This window comes from Moschus berezovskii, chromosome 1 (genome assembly GCF_049115385.1).
Source record: "Moschus berezovskii isolate FMDL1 chromosome 1, NW_MosBer_1.0, whole genome shotgun sequence".
NCBI classification, from domain to species: domain Eukaryota; kingdom Metazoa; phylum Chordata; class Mammalia; order Artiodactyla; family Moschidae; genus Moschus; species Moschus berezovskii.
In genome coordinates this window covers 63670996-63688491 of record NC_142460.1, presented here as the reverse complement: position 1 = coordinate 63688491, position 17496 = coordinate 63670996, and the positions used below count along the sequence as shown (strand labels likewise).

The following is a 17496-nucleotide window of genomic DNA, read 5'->3' as shown; positions in this document are numbered from 1 at the left end:
CGATTATCTTTTGTGAAAGTGCCAAGTTCAAAATCTAATAGAGTTGATTCTCGTTATCTTTGAGTCTTGGATTTAGAACATGCTCTTTGCAATCCCTGCCTATTTAGGATGGTGGTCTAGATAGATTGGGTCAGACTCTACGTCTGGGACCCAAGGCAGCGAGCGTGCTCTATTGCCCAGACGGAGCGATCCGTATTAATGGGCAAGCCCTTACAGAAAGTGACAGAACTTCTTTCCTACTACAATCCTTCGAGAACCTATTCCAGAGCGTACAGAGCTATTTACTTAATAATCATAGTTGAAAGAGAATGATGGGCTGATTTCTTCCCCTCTTTAGTACTTCTTTCAGGCATTGAACAGCAGTTTTGAAAACAATTTGACATAAAGTTATTGAACACATTTCTCCATTGAATTTCCATTTTATTACAGTGAGAGAGATAAGAACTGGATTGTTACTTAATACTTGGAAGAGGTATTTTTGTTTGTTTGTTTGTTTTTAGGTTGATCTCCACGTTTAAGTCCAGCTTAATGTTGCTTTCATGTAGTTTTCAGTAGCGTATGGAATCATGGCCTTAAGCACTTCATTGTGAAGATGCTAAAACTTTGACAGGCATGTGGAAATATAATGTAAATGGAAAAAATGTATTTGGTAAACTACCCCTTTCAGCTCTAGGCAGCATTCAGGTTTCAGTTAGATCATCTCCTTAATCGAATTTTTGAACATCAGCACTTAATAAGTTAGAGTGAAATCCTTTCCTTCATTGAAGTTTTAGAACCTATGGTTCTATTTTCCTCCTGGTAGAAAGAAAAAGCAAAACAGGATTATATTAATATATGGCTAACACTGATTGAATGGCTCTTACTTTGTGACAGCCCTAAGTGATTTACATCTATTAACTCATTTAATCCTCACTCCAGCCGTAGTTAAGTATTGTTATCCCATTTCAAACATAAGGAAACTGAGACACCATAAAATAAGGTATGTTGATACAAAGCATAACTACGTAAGCAGGATACTCTGACCACTTTTGCTTATTTCAGAATCTGAAAGTGTTTATGTCATGTTTAAAAAAAAAGATCTTTGAGTAGTTTATAACTGATTAAATGTCTCCTCTGCAAATGAGACAGTTGCCTTGTTTTTAGAGTTTCTCAAGCCCGGCCTAATTAAACATGCAACATTACCTTTTTTTAAGTTTAATTTTAGTTTTTACCAAGCATTTTAACAACTGGAGTATCTGGTTCTCTTTCACAGTGCCATATTATATAAAAACATCAGTATGGATTAACACAAATAGAAATGATCCCGATAATTGAAAAAACCTGACTTCTAGCTCTCCCAAGTTGATTGGGTAAATTTTGTAAAATCACTTAATTTCTTTGAACCTCAGTTTTCTACATCAGTGATAAGAGAATATTTACCTGTTTCCTAGTTTGATGAAAATGAAATGCTAGTACATAGGAGTCTGGCAAAGGTTAAAGTACCAACAGCTATAACTGATTATCATTGTTAATCATGAGCTTACTAAATTGATAAAGTAAGGGTCACTTAGGTATACATCACCTGAAAACCCAGGAATTGTATGGTATTTGAATTCCCCAATTTTTAAAAAAATGTGTTTCTTACTCAGCGGATCCGGATGCAGTCTGTGGTGCTGTCCGTGTTACCGATCTTAACAGATGTGCTTTAGGGTCCACTGGGATTCTTCACATAACCTGGAAAGAAGTCTGACTTGGAAATGAGAAGCAGTGCTTTAAGATGCTTATAGAACTTTTTCTAATGGGGATGTCTACAATACTGTAGTGTTAAGTTACAAGCTGGAGTTTTTATTCTATCAGAAGTCTTTATAATAAGATTGGAAGGAGATAATAAAATGATAAAAGTTGTCTTTCGATGGTAGAGTTGTAAGTAATTTCTTTATGCATTTTCCAATGTTCTGCAAATTGCAATAAAAATTAGCTGTGAGAAAGTGTTTTGTGATATAGATTTTTTTTCCCCTCAGCTATCCTAGGTAGAAATGCATTTAATATGTGTTTTGAGATAGAACTGTATTTCAGGATTTTTTTCTTTTAATCATTCAGACCTCATTTTGAAGTGGAAGATGCTACACATTCCAGGTAATGCCGCACATTGATGCCATACCTCAGCGGATTTTCTGCTGACCAAATGTTTTTTTCTTTTTATTCTGTCTAGAATAAAATTTATCATTGGTCTGAAAACTTGTCAACCTTTCACAACAGAGATGTATTTAACTAATCTTACTTCATTAATATATTTATAAATTCTGTTTATTCACATCTGTTTGACTTTGATGCTGTTTTAGACATGGCTTATATTTGTGTGTCTTGAGTTCTAAGTTGGATATTAAGTTCACCTTCAAAGTCTTTCTCGTTTTTATTGAAAGCATTATTTACCTGTGAAATGTATGTCTCTCTAAAAAACTTAAATTGGTGGAACTTATGCTGATTGCCCATTTGTTACTGTAATAAATTTACTTAATAGGAAGTTGCGGGTTTACTGAATGAATTTAAGTCTTTGGTTTACGTTGTGGCTGTAGGGGTTTGTGTCACCGCATCTCAGAGGCTCAGCTTCCTCATTTGTGTCCTGGAGGGTTTGCCTGCCTTCCGGGTTAGAGTTTTTTTCTTTTTGGCCTCGCTGAGCCTTCGTTGCTTTTGTGCAGCTTTCTGTGGTGCGGTGCATGGGCTTCTCATTGCGTGGCTTCTTATTGTGGAGCACAGGCTCTCGGGGGCTCGGGCTTCAGTGGTTGTGGCACACACAGTTACTCCACAGACCAGGCAGGGATTGAACCCACGACCCTTGCATTGGCAGGCAGAATCTTATTCACTGCGCCACCAGGGAAGCCTGTAGATTAGAATGTTATTTGAATGTGGTGAAATATCAGGGGAATAAATTTTAAAAATCCATTGAGACTGACTTCTTTATGCCTATTAATACAAAATATTCATGAAAGTAATTATTTTTGTTAGCTAATTTAATAAATCTGTCAAATCAGATTCTTTTTTAAAAAAGAACCATTCAGTTTCACAATGGTTTTTGAACTAATGTGTGAAAAAAATTTACAGTCTGTCAGGTAGCGCCTTTATTTGCTTGCGATGCAGGGAAATAGTTTTTGAGCAGTGTTTGTGAATTGTCGGAAATGAAGAACATGTCCCAGTTCAGAGAACATTTGTAATTATTACTAATATTGACATTAGGTTAATTTAGAATTTTACATGGTCTATATTTTTGGTTTGATGAAACATTGGAGCTCTTAAGTTCTTCCCTGGTGGCTCAGACAGTAAAGAATCTGCCTGCAATGCGGGAGACACAAGTTTGATACCTGGGTCTGGAAGATCCCTTGGAGGAGGTCACGGCAACCCACTCCTGTATTCTAGCCTTGAAAACTCCATGAACAGAGGAGTCTGGTGGTCTGCAGTCCATGGGGTCTCAAAGAGTCAAGACAAGACTGAGCAGCTAACACTAGGGCTCTAATATGTAGTTTTTTTCAGAGGCAAAAATCGAAGCATGCTTTTTCTGCTATATTTCTGATTAATTTTGCATAGTGGAGGTTAGAAATATAGCACATATTCCATATGTGTTAATGATCAAATTTAAAATCCATATTTTAAAAGCTTGTAAATTAAAAATTAATTGTAAAATTACAGGTTAATGATTTTTAGGTAGATTTCCCAATGTTATCAACAGAGAGGAAACTTTAGTTTGTTCTGGAAATAATGAATAGTTCTGTTTGAATATTTAAGCTTCATTCTAAAAGACCAACGAAAATGTGTATGAGTTAAATTATCAGTACTAGAATTTAAAAGATAATGAATTAATTAATTTCCAAAAAGAAAGTATCAGATTATAGTATGATGAGGAAAATCTTGATTTACATAGAGTTAGACTTTAAATATAAGACTGTACTTTACAAAATGAACCTAGGGTATGAAAGTTCAGGTGGTAATACTAGGTATTAATAAATGCATGCAAATAGATGGTTTTCACTTCCACTTCTTGACTAGTTGGAAGGATGTGGACTGATGACATGAAACTGTATAGATCAGGAAAAGCTTTGTAGAGGGAGTGATATTTGCTAAATGTGATTGTTGATATAGGAAGTGAGATCACTTGGCAGTTTTTCTTGTGTGGCTTATGGATTCAGTTTATTTTATAACAACCTTATGGCCTTAGCACTTTATTTATTTTAAAAATATACAGATAACAATTATATAACAATTACTCAAAACCAAAAACTTAACTAATAATTACTGTCCTACCCCTAATCTATCAATTTATAATTTTTGTTGGGCTTCCCTTGTAGCTTAGCTGGTAAAGGATCTGCCTGCAATGCAGGAGACTCGGGTTCAATCCCTGGGTTTGGGAGATCCCCTGGAGAAGGGAAAGGCTACCCACTCCTTTCCCTGGAGTATACTCCTTTCCCAGTATTCTGGCCTGGAGAATTCCATGAACTGTATAGTCCATGGAGTCGCAAAGAGTCGGACATGACTGAGCAACTTTCACCTCACTTCACTTCATTTTTCTTTCTAGTCCGTATTCACACACCTACATAATCTTATGTGGTTGTAATCTTGATAGTGTGGTGTTATGCTCTGCAGACGTATCACATTAAAATTAATATGTAGGCCAATTTAGTACACAGAAGACTACTTTGAAAATATGGCAAGACAAATTTTGAAATTAAAAAACTTTTTCACAGGACATTTATTCTTTATGAAGTAATTACTGTATTGTTCAAAACTGCTGTGACATTATTTTCTTTAATCCATTTGATTAAATTCTTCATTTAGGATAGGATCTTTAAGAAAGTATGTCAGTTCAAACTATTAGTTTAGAAACCCACATAATGCTAATTTTCCAGGTCCTTATGTAGATTGAATCAGTATACTCTATAAGTACAAAAAATTACAGATATTCACATAAACTTGAATGTAATGAATGCCAGTGTCCACTGAAGCAGACGGATAATGGAATGATCTTAAAAGGCTGCTAAAACATCCCCTGCTAGATCCACCTGCACTCTGAAGGTACGTAGTTGGAAGAAGATATTTGGCTAGCTGCTTGAGTTACTGGAAAGACCCCAAGATGCACAATCCCTCAACTGCTTTCTAAGGAGAGGAGGCTCAGCGTTCCTTGCTTCTGTGGAGTACAGTTTCTGCGAATTTGTAGTCAGAACTTAATCGCTTGGGATCAGAGAGAAAATGCTGGTACTCCTTATCATCCTCTCATAAAAACTCTCAGCGTGAGAGAGTTCCAACTATGAACTCTCAGGGTGTGTGCGCATATGTTAACACAGCCCCGAGATAGTTATGAACGAGTGAAATACTGTCAGTGTCTTCCAGGATCCTGCAGTCTAGTTGGGGCAATAATGAGTTGGAACGTGTGTGTAAATAGCCAGGGAAAGTTGCACAGTGCTGTGAGTTTGAAAAGGAGGTAAGCTCACAATGCCCAGGGAAGTAGGAGCAACCTTGCTGATAAAATGGTTTTAAGCAGATCAGCTGTTAGGGTCAGTAGATTGCTAGTTCACAGGGATGAGTGACATTTAAGGAGTAAAGATCGCAGCATCGGAACAGCAAGGAGTCAGGAAACTTGTGAGTGTCAAAGCCAGCCCTGCTGCGGTGAGTAGCATGCCTCAGCCTGTGGCCCTGGCCCACTGCTTCCTCTGCAAGCCCCATACCCTGCACTCTTGCCCCATATTTGGGCAAATATTTGTTGGTTCTTTTCTGAAGGCTATGGTTCTGTGCACATACTTCCCTAATGTGTCCAGCAGCCCCTTTATCATCTGTAAGATAAAATCTACCATCTTCCCAGTATCTAGACTCCTATGCTTTTATAGCGAGAAGAGTCCTTTACATTTTATATATATATTTTCAGAATCTGGCCCTTCCCTTCCTTCTCTGACTTTATCTCATGCCAGCATCCCTCACCCTTTATACATATATATATATGAGTGAGTGAAGTCGCTCAGTCGTGACTCTTTGCGACCCCATGGACTGTAGCCCACCAGGCTCCTCCGTCCATGGGATTCTCCAGGCAAGAATACTGGAGTGGGTTGCCATTTCCTTCTCCAGGGGATCTTCCCAACCCGGGGATCAAACCCAGGTCTCCCGCAATGGAGGCAGATGCTTTAACCTCTGAGCCTATATATATATATATAGTTCTGTGTAAAACTGAGATTTTTATTCCTCTCATATGTAATTTGATCCTGTCTTACCACGTTCTCTATACTGATCTCTTTACATGTATCATTTTCTCTACTTGAAGAGAAAGAGCCCCTTTCCTTATTTGCTTGGTCACCTCCTTGTTGTTATTTAGTTTCTGAGTCATGTTCAACTCTTTGTGACCCCATAGACTGTAGCCCGCCAGGCTCCTCTGTCTATGAGATTTCCCAGGCAAGAATACTGGAGTGGGTTGCCATTTCCTTCTCCAGGGGATCTTCCCGACCCAGGGATTGAACCCGCGTCTTCTGCTTGGCAGGCAGATTCTTTACCATTAAGTCCCCCGGGAAGCAATAACCTATCATCCTTCAAAGCTTCCTTGGTATCATCCTTTCTGAGAAAAGTTCTCTGTCACCACATGCACTCATCTCCAGATGGTAATTTCCAGCTTTTTCTGTTCAGTCATTAATCACAATGTATATTAAATATTTATATCTGGCAGAGTTTTATTCATTTTCTAATTTCTAATACTTACTGTGATGTCCATCATTCAAAAATGTGAATTTAGGGTAGCTCCTTGATGGTCCAGTGGTTAGGACACGGCGCTTTCACTGCCAAGGGCCTGGGTTCAGTCCCTGGTCAGGGAACTAAAATTCCACAAACCACTCAGCCCGGCCAAAAAAAAAAAAAAAAGAATTCAGAACTCATTTCTGCAGTGAATTTGCTGTCCCAAGCATGTTACTCATTAGTCTCTGGGCACCTGTATGCCCATCACACTGTTGTCCTTTGTCTGATTCCCTCAGAGCCTGGGCTTCTCAGTTCCATGGAAATAGAGCCCTTTATTAAACCTTAACCTGCTTGCACAGGGCCTGACATTGTGCCCAGTGTTTTCCCAGCCACCCTCTTCCCAGGAGCTAGACTCTTTTGCTTTCGTAATGAGAGGAGTCCCCCCTCAACTGGAACTCTGAACAAAGCCACAGCTGCTATTTAGAGAACACTGCTGTGTTGCCCTGTCAAATAAGTGGTCTTTAAGAGCTGTGCTAAGCCAAAATCAATGAAAGCCAGTGAGGTGCACTCCTTTGCCCTCTCATTCAGATTTTGATTTGAATAGTCACCTCCAGCTGTATAAAACTCCCCTTAGTTTTGGTTCTAGTTGTTGCCTGCCTCCTTTTTCTTTGCTGGCTGAAAATTCCTGGAGAACATTCAGGTAGCTTCACTAATCTGGTGTCAGAGGAAAGTAATGTGAAACACTCTGGAAAGGTCAGTGGGGACAAGATTGTGGAGGACTTCCATTGCAGGGCAGACTGAAGCGTTTGTACCTATGGCGATATTAGCAGTGACATCACCCTTAGCTACCTCTGCTTCTACCCAGTACCTTTGCCCATTTCTGGGTCACTTGTCTCAGCCCAGGTCCATCATCCCATTGATGCTTTTCCCCATGTCCTTGATAGATCCTAAACCTGGCCCACATGCCAGTCCCCACCGCTTTCTCTCCTTCCGAATAGCTCAGGGTTGCTGGAGAAAGGCACGTGACCTTTGTGACTAGATCTGCCTCAGATAAGGACCACTGGTCGAACCTCCCATGGGATTTCTGCTCAGCCACAGCATCGAGACTGACCTGCCTTGTCCTAAACCCTCGTCCTGCTCTTCATCCCTGCAGGTAAAACTACCTCCTGCCTCTCCTTTTCTTCTTCCTCAAATCATCTCTTCCACCTTGTCCAGAACCCTGCTTCACTGGGGAATATAAGTTGTGCTTTTAGTATAATTTAAACTTCCATGGTGCTTCTTAACCTTGTATCCGGAAGCACAGTCAAGACGCCACTGGCTTATATATACATCTTTTCTTTCAACTGGTTGCTTTGCCCGCAGCTTATATTTCTCCTTTTTTCAGTGACCAGCTAACAAGTAGACTACATTTGTGCTGTACATTTTCTTAGTGTCTAGCACACATAAGATATTTGTTAAATGATGATTTCCTTGTGGTCTAGCTTCTGCTCTTCTGAAAGTGTCTTTTTAACTGTGAGGTTTTTTTTTTTTTTTCCTTTTAAACCTGAGAGCTTTCTTTGTCTTCATTGTTTTTTAACTTGGGTGGAGTTTGAAAATATAGAGATGTGGGAGTCAGACATATATTGATTTAAATATTAATACTAGGCATGTCACTCTCAAGTGTTTTTTTTTTTTTAATGTATAACTCACCTCTGTAGAATGTATGAGGCTGTGACCAAATCTAGATTGTTGCTAAATTTTGGTTCAATGAGTGAAACAACGTGTGAATGAAAATTTTGTTTCTCTTTCCCTACTCTACAGTTAAGATTTCCATTTTAAAGTGTTGGCTTACTTTTGAGATCCAGTGCTTCTCCATCCTTCTGGCCTTTCTTCCCATTTTCCCTACACTTAAACTGTATAGGAAAGTTCCACCTCTAGCTTAATGAAGGGCTCAGGCCATGTAGTGGAGAAATGTGACATCAGGGTGTGATTGTTCATGTGAAATGTCCTTACTTGGCCTCCAAGCCACTGAGACCTTAATATAGGTTTTGTCCCGTCGCTTTTGGCCTCCCCTTTCTCCAACTTCCTACCTGCTGATAGACTTCAACTTTCTTTGAACTCCACCCTCAGATCATTTTCAGGTTCATGGTTTCTCTCTCGCTTCCTGCTGCTGCTGCTAAGTCACTTCAGTTGTGTCCGACTCTGTGCGACCCCATAGATAACAGCCCACCAGGCTCCCCCATCCCTGGGATTTTTCAGGCAAGAACACTGGAGTGGGTTGCCATTTCCTTCTCCAATGAATAAAAGTGAAAAGTGAAAGTGAAGTCACTCAGTTGTGTCCGACCCTAGCGACCCCATGGACTGCAGCCTTCCAGGCTCCTCCGTCCATGGGATTTTCCAGGCAACAGTACTGGAGTGGGTACCATTGCCTTCTCTGCTCTCTCTTCCTAGCATGACCTATTTCTGGTTACTCTTTTTGTCCTAGATGCTAACTTTATAGGTCTAGATGTGAGACAGTCTGTTGCACAGGTGGAGGAAGAATGTTTTAGTTAGGAGGGTTATAGGGAACTGAAAATTACACATGCTTAAAGTAGAAGGTAGTTTTGGGGAGCATTTTGAGGTAGCTTGCGGAATCTTCTTAAGGACTGAGCCAGACTAAGCTCTGGGAAAGGCAGGGATGCAGCCAGACCTCAGACACCAAGGACTCTGTCTTGTTACAGTCTGGCTTTCTCTGTATGCAGCAGATCATGGCTGCTGGCAATCCTCAAGTCTTGTGACCTCAACACTGGAGAGATTCTGGGGTTTCCCTGACATACAAGAGCAGGAAATGGGAGGGCAGGGTAAGTTGGCCTCAAATAGGCCCAGTGTGAGTCAGTAACCACCCTTGGACCAGTTAGCTAACCAGGGGGCATGAGGTCATATGAAAACTGTTGCAGACTACAGAGTAGTTCCCAGAAGGAAGGGAGGGTACTAGATATATAGACATCATCTTCGAAGAGATTGTTCACATTTATAGAATCCACTGCATTTTACATAAGTTCTTACCAAGCCCTCACAATTACCCTGGGAGATGGGTGGTATTATTCCCATGTGTAGTTGAGGATGTAGAGGTTCAGTGCTAGGGTCACCTCAGAAGCTGACATAGCTCGAGTTTACACTGGAGAGTCTGTCTGGTTCCCAGGCCTGTGTATTTTCTATTGTATCACTTACCTACCATGTGCCTGCCCTTGGTTTGTTTTAAGTTCATTATTTCTAATTTCGGCAGCATGTGTTAAGAACCCAGTGCACCTTGTTTCTATGTGTGTGGCTGCCCAGGTGAACAGAATACATTGCCTGCCTAGCAGAGCTCTGCAGCTGGTGTGGCAAACCAACATAAATATGCATGGTTGCTGCTGCTGCTGCTGCTAAGTCACTTCAGTCGTGTCCGACTCTGTGCGACCCCATAGATGGTAGCCCACCAGGCTCCGCCGTCTCTGGGATTCTCCAGCCAAGAATACTGGAGTGGGCTGCCATTTCCTTCTCCAATGCATGAAAGTGAAAAGTGAAAGTGAAGTCGCTCAGTCGTGTCCGACTCTTCGCGACCCCATGGACTACAGCCTACCGGGCTCCTCCACCCATGGGATTTTCCAGGCAAGAGTGCTGGAGTGGGTTGCCATTGCCTTCTCCCATGCATGGTTAGGCATATTCAATAAAGCGATTTTAGTAATGGAAATGGAGAGAAAGACCTGGACTTTCAGAAAGGTTTCCCGAGAGAACACTGAGTAGGTATTTTATTTGCCAGGTGGCTCTGAGGAGTAAGGACGTTGTTGTTGGCAGAGGAGAGAGCGGGTGGAGCATGGGGGAGTTACCTGGGAGCCCATAGTTCCAGAGCAGGGGCAGAGAGTTTGTGGGAAGAGTTGAGAGATGAGATGGGAAAGGGAGTCAGGGCACAGATTATAATGGACTTTGTATTCTTGCCAAAGAGTTCGAGATTTATTGTATCATCAGTGGAGAACAGTTGAAGGTTATTTAAATGAGGGACCTACATGACCCAGTCTAAGAAACACTGGCGGGAGTGTGGGCTGTGGATTGGAGAGGAAAGAAAGGAAGTGGAGGGAACCTGTTAGAGAACTCTTGGGAGGGCCTGCACTTGTTCAGAGGGACTAAATTTAGAGATACTAAGGAAACAAAGTATAAAACTTAATGACCAGTTAAATCTGAGAGAGCAAAGGTCAGTTAAAAATGCTGTTTTTTTTTTTTTTTCCTTCTGGAATTGTCTTCTCTCTGCTTCCAGCACCTCCCTCATCCACAAGTAATTGTCTAGTTAATTGCTATTTATCCTATGCATGCGCACGCACACACTGTATCACATCCATTACTTCCCTGCGGTACTCAGCATCCCGGAAATTATTTATTAATACTGTGCCTGTCTTACTATTTTGTAAATTCTGTAAGGACAAGGGCCTTGTCATATCTCTTGTTCTAACACCTGGTTCAGTACTTGGCACATGAAAGATGCTCATTGAATACATGAGTTTGAATACTGTGGAATTTCTGAGCGGAGATGCTTAATGTGGAAGCAGATGACAGATTTGAGAATTAGGAGAAAGGGTGGAAACTTTGGAGCGTTCTCCACGTAGTGGTAACTGAAGTCGGGGTGGAGAGATGGCCCTGGCAGCACACAGAGAAAGGGGAAAGAGCTCTGGAGAACTGCAGCGCCAGTTGTCTGCAGTCAAAAAATGTCAGCTAAGATGCTGGAGAAGTGGCAACTAGAGAGTTAAAAGAACAACTCAGTTGGGGAAGGAGAGCTCTAAGGAGGAGGGAGGGCCGATAAGGAAGGAAGGAAGGTGGGAGGGAAGGGAAGGCCAGCAATACCAGATGCTGTGGAAAGGTCACAGATGATAAGGATGGCAAAATATCTGTTGACTTGGCAGCTCGCAAACTGACCGCTTTAGTGAATAGTCCTATTGGGAAGGTAGGTCTTGCTTCCTGGTGCTGCCATAACAGATCACCACAAATTTAGATGGCTTCAAGCAACAGAAATTTATTGTCTTACAGTTGTGCAGGCTGAGTTTCTGAAAGTCAGGTATTGGCTGGGCCATGTGCTGTCTCTGAAGGCTCCAGGTGAAGGCCCTTCCTCGCTTCTTCTAGCTTCTGGGAGTTGCAGTCTTTGGAATCCCTTTGCATCGTTCCAGTCTCTGCCTCTGGAGTTATGTGGTATTTTCCCTCTGTCTGTATCCCTGTCCAAATTTCACTCTTTTTATAAGGACACCAGACACTGGATTAGGGTTTGTCTTAATTCAGTATGACCTCATTTTAAATTGATTACATCTGCTGAGACCTGTTTCCAAATAAGGTGACATTCATAGGTTCCAGGAATTAGGAACATATAATTTGGGTGATGGGGTGTAGGGGGAGCACAATCCAACCCACAACTGTCCGGAAACTGAATTGTCGTATTTTGAGCCTAGAGTGGTAGGGAGTACAGGAGGCAAAGAAATAAGACATCAAACATAGAAAACTGAAAAATCTCTCTCTATAAGGAAAAAAAAAGTGGGAAAAAGTGGTAGATATTGGGGAACACTGGGTGGAGAAAGATTGTGTGTTTTTGTTGTTGCTCTCATTGTTAGAATTCTGAAATTTTTTAAAAGCATGGATCCTTCCTAGGCGCCACTGTAGCAAAATTATACCTGTTGTGCAAATATAAAATTATACATATCAAAGATTTTATTCAACTCATTAATTAATGAAGGAATCAGTAAAAGGTTAAAATGTGTCCAAAGAGTATTTGAGAGACTAGGTGTTTAGATAGGCAGTCTTAGGCTGTGATTGCTAGATTAGATGACTAAAAATGGGCTATTAGGGCTCTAAACTGTAATACTTGGATTTACTTTTTTCAACTGTCCAGAAATTATATGCATCTCCACAGGACAAAAATCTACAAGTTTACAGGAATAAAACTAACATGTGACCCAGCAGTCCCACTACTAGGCATATGCCCTGAGGAAACCCAAAACTGAAAAAGACACATGTACCCCAGTGTTCATTGCAGCACTATTTACAGTAGCTAGGACATGGAAGCAACCTAGGTGTCCATCAGCAGATGAATGGATAAAGATGCTGTAGTACATATATATAATGGAATGTTACTCAGCCATGAAAAAGAACCCATTTGAGTCAGTCCTAATGAGGTAGATGGACTTGTAATTTAGAGCCTATTATACACAGTGAAGTGAGTCAGAAAGAGAAAAACAAATATCATATACTAACACATAGGTATGGAATCTAGAAAGATGGTAGTGTTGAACCTATTTGCAGAGCGGCCGTGGAGACACAGACGTTGAGAACAGACTTATGGACACAGCTTGAGGGGAGGAAGGAGAGGGTGGGATGTTTAGAGACAGTAACGTGGAAACATGTACGTTACCATATGTAAAATAGATAACCAATGGGAATTTGCTGTATGACTCAGGGAGCTCAAACTGGGGCTCCATAACAACCTAGAGGGGTGGGATGGGGAGGGAGGTGGGAGGGATGTTCAAATGCGAGAGGAGGGACATAGGTAAACCCTGTGGCTGATTCATGTTGATGTTTGGTAGAAACCAACACAATAGTATAAAGTAGTTGTCCTTCAATTAAAAAATAAATTAATTAAAAAAAATCTGCAAGTTTATGTGCAATGAAGACTGGGACCTTTAGCTGATGATAAATTACAAGTCCAGTTAAATACTTTGCTCTGTAACTTTGGGCAGCTTTTGGTCTCTATGACATTTAAAGGTGCTGCTGCTCACCTTTTTTTTGGCCTATTTCCAAGTTTCAGATAATTTTTCTGCCATATTTATTATAATCTATTGAAACAGAGATGGGGGCCTGAGAACCTAATGTTCTAATGTTGACAGCATTTTGAGAAACACTGAGTAAAAATACCGGTGACTTTCAATGCCCATCTGAGATCAGGATCCATTATTGTAATGACAGCTGTTCCTTAGACTGTGATTTTTTTTTTTCCAGTCGTGCTTGGCTTCTGGGCAGAGAGATCATTTGATCCCAGGTGGAGGGTTTCCCAGGCAGATAGATCCTCAAGAAGGCATAGTGGCCAGGAAGTGAAGGTACCAGGAAGAGTGTAGTTCACACACGGGATGTGAGCTCCAGGCTGGGTGGGGAAAGAAGTGAGGCTAAGGGCAACGTAATAGATGGGGAGAAAAGAGAAGTTCACAGAAAGCGAACTGTCTAAGAGAGCCGGAGGGTCAGGAAACGGACCGAAGCAGTGAGACATTCAAGTTTTTGACATTTCACAGGTGGGAGGAGTCTACAGTAATAGCAAAAACAAAGTCTAGGTTGTGTTTTCATGAGTCACTGAAGTGAAGTAGAGGTCATTCGGGAGAAGATTAGAGAGAATTACTTTCTCATGATTTATACTTTTCACAGGACACTGTACTGGACGCTTTAAAGCTGCTGTAAATCTTCTAAAGTAATGAGCCATTGTTCTGATGGCTTAGCAAAGCTGTGCCAAACGCACCGGATCTACATATGATAAGCAAAAGCCTTTCTGGTCTTTATGACTGTAATAATACCCTCAGACATTTATTGAGCACATTATTGTGGATTAGGCCCTTGATAGTAGGGAGGGTTTTTTGCTTTGTTTTGTTTTCTATTTTTATTTATTTATGTATTTATTTATTTTTGGTTGTGCTGGGTTGTTGTTGCTATGTGGGCTTTCCTCTAGTTGCTGCGAGCGGGGCTACTCTCTGGTTGCAGAGCACGGGCTTTTCATTGCGGTGGCTTCTCTTGTTGCAAAGCACGGTCTCTGGGGTACATGGGCTTCCGTAGTTGCAGCACGCTGGCTCGGTTGTTGTGGCTCCCGGGCTCGAGAGTTCAGGCTCGGTACTTGTGACACAGGGACTTGGTTGTTCTGTGGCATGTGGGATCTTGCCGGGCCAGGGATCTAACACGCATCTCCTGCATTGGCAGGCAGACTCTCCGCCACTGAGCCACTAGGGAAGCCTGATAGTAGGTGTTTTCATACAGTATCTCATTTAATTCTTACCCTATGTGGTTTCAGATAGTAGTATACCTATTTGAAAAAAATCTGTCCTTTAGCAGCAGTAAACAATCTTCTCAAGATCACAGTGAGTGGTAGGGTATTTACATTCATCATGTGACCCCAGGGCCCATTTGCTTAACCATTATGTTCTGTGTAGAGTGTGCGCTTGGTGGGGATTGAAGAGGATTTAAACATCTCACTTTCCTTCATGTGATTCAGTTTTGTAAATTATTACTAACCACAGGCAGGAGTTTGGGCTTAAAAATCAAGCTGGGAGCTGTTTCTTTTCCTTAAAATTGCCACCATAACCCTCTTGCGGCTCTCGGCACATATCCATCTTATTGCAATATTTTTTTCAAAAAATGAATGAAATTAACGTATGGCCTTGAAGTATCTTTTTGAGATTGTCGTGATGCAGCTTTAAACATCTTAGAGTAATAGGATTTATATAGTATTTTCTAGTCTGAAAATTCTTAGTGCTAAATAATGCATTAAAAATCTTCATTGAAGTCTAATGAAATAGGATATCCTGATTAATGCAAGTCATTCTTCAGAACACTTTCCTACTCTGAATGCCTGGCTTCTCCGTTTCTTATAAGATCTCACAGATGTGTTACAAGATGTAACAGAAGTGACTCTTATTTAGAGGATGTATACAGTCAGACTCATCCATGCACCATGACAAAAACCCTTGAAAGTCTCTTAGTTTATGATGATTGTAATGAAAGTTGCCTTGCTGTATGTTTTTGGCATATTTATGCAAGTTACCACATTTGTGTTTGTTCTTGTTAGAGAAAGTGTTTTTTGAAGGCATTTCTTGTTCATGTTAATAAAATTAAATAAGATAATTTCTATTATTTTTAATAGTAATGTGACTACAATATGGGGTTAGCTGAAGGGTTACATAAAATAAGCATCATGAGCGCATGTTTATCTAAAAAACACACTTGAAGTTTAGAAAGCAGCCTAAAATAAGCATGTGTTCTTTGTTGTATTAATTCACTGCTATTTAAATTAACATTCCTTGTGTTTTCTCTTGAGATATGTAGTAAAAAAAAAAAAAAAATTACTCAGCTATTTTCCTGGAGCATTATCAAAATTTGTATCTGGCTTACCACATCTGACCTGACAGTATTCGGAGGAAGTGAACACATGTTCTCTGAGTAATCCCCTAGATAAATCTGCAGCTGAAGGGGCAGTGAGATCAAATTCCAGTGTTTTCTCTCCACTGAAATAAAATTAAAATTCAGAAATTGCATGAAGAGGCTTTCTACCCTTTACGGTCCACTGTAGCCAGGTAGAGACCATCTAGGGGAGAAGGAGAAGTAGCTGACAAGCACGGTGATGATGATGGAGTTGGAGAGGGAGAAAGAGCTGGCCTTGTGGAGTTACTGATGAGAGTGAGTGTATGGATTGGTCCTCTGATACCCATTTTGAAAATTATTTTTCCAGTAGTGGTTACACTCTCTGTCAATTCTACCTTGTGAAAGTGAGTAATAGTAGGTGGTGTTAGCCTGGTCACAGATTATTATTCTTTCCAGTTACAAAGCTAAGCAGAAAATCTGGAGACTCTTACTTCCTGACCTTATTAACCGTCCTTTTTCAAACATTCTTGTTAAGTGAGGGGCCCCGACCAAGAAAATACTTGAGGGCTCTAGAGTAATAAGAAGAACCCCTTTTATTTTTCCCCCTTTGGCTTAAAGAAAAATAAGCTCTCTGCTTATTTCTTTGACCTTGTGGGTAAAACTATTCCCTGGATTGTACCCTTAGCCAGAGGAAAAGGAACTAACTCAGATCCTCTTTTGGAGACGTCCTAGCCTTTTCTTCAAGTCAGCCCATCTCAGCCTTAACACTAGTTGACAGTTTGGGTCCATCACCCTTGTATTCTTGGGGGTTGTTCTGTGCCTTGTAGGATACTTTAGCAGCATCTTTGGCCTCTACCCACTGGATGCCAGTAGCACCCTCCCCCTCCAGGGGAGGGTCTCTTGTTATTGTTTAGTTGCTCAGTCAGGTTGGGTGAGTTGCCATGCCCTCCTCCAGGGCATCTTTCCCACCCACCTCTATGTTCTGCCAAGTGGAAGGTAGAATTGCTCCAATGTCCCCTACCCCCATTTGAGAACCTCTGCTGTCATGTGTTAGGTGATTTGTTGATAATATTTTCCTGATTTTAGTGTTATTTTAAAAGATGTCGTCCCATTTCAAGTATTCTGGTGTAGAATAGGCTTCGCTTTTAAGCACTGTAGACATAAACTGGAAGCACATTTTCTAATTTGGGGGCAAAAATGAGCACAAGGTCTTTCTTTTTGATTTGAGAATTCAACATTGTCAGCTTTGGATGCGTGGTACAGTGTCTTTTTTGTGGTGCAGGTGGGGACCCTTTGGTGGGTCAGGAAAATATATTTAAAACCATATTGAGTCGCAGTGTAAAATACATTTCTTACTTTGTAATAACAGAGAAAAATATTTGAAAACTGCTGGCCTAGTGTCCTTTTCCAACTGGAATATTCTAAACATGTTCTTCATAGCAGTAGGTATTTGGTCAGGCCAGTTAAACTATTTATCAAATCAGGTTAAACTTATCAAACAGACTTGGAAATACGGAACATTTAAGCTTGTGGATTGCAGTAGGTTTGAGACTTTCTTTTAACTTTAGTTTCTGGTGCATATCATCTTGTTTGCGAGAGGAGAAAAGCTCTGAACTCCATCACATATTTTAGAACATTCTTGGCACGTAACTTGTGGACTGTTCATGCCCTCCCTCTACACAAGATACTGAAAAAAGACAGCTCCATTTTAATTGTTTTCATCAGCAC

At 40.7% G+C, this 17496-nt stretch overlaps 1 protein-coding gene across 2 annotated transcripts in view; it reads left to right on the top strand.

Moving 5' to 3' along the window:
* The window catches only part of DCBLD2 (discoidin, CUB and LCCL domain containing 2), an 83264-nt gene that overhangs the window by 1008 nt on the left and 64760 nt on the right, over positions 1 to 17496 (top strand). The window lies entirely within an intron of this gene.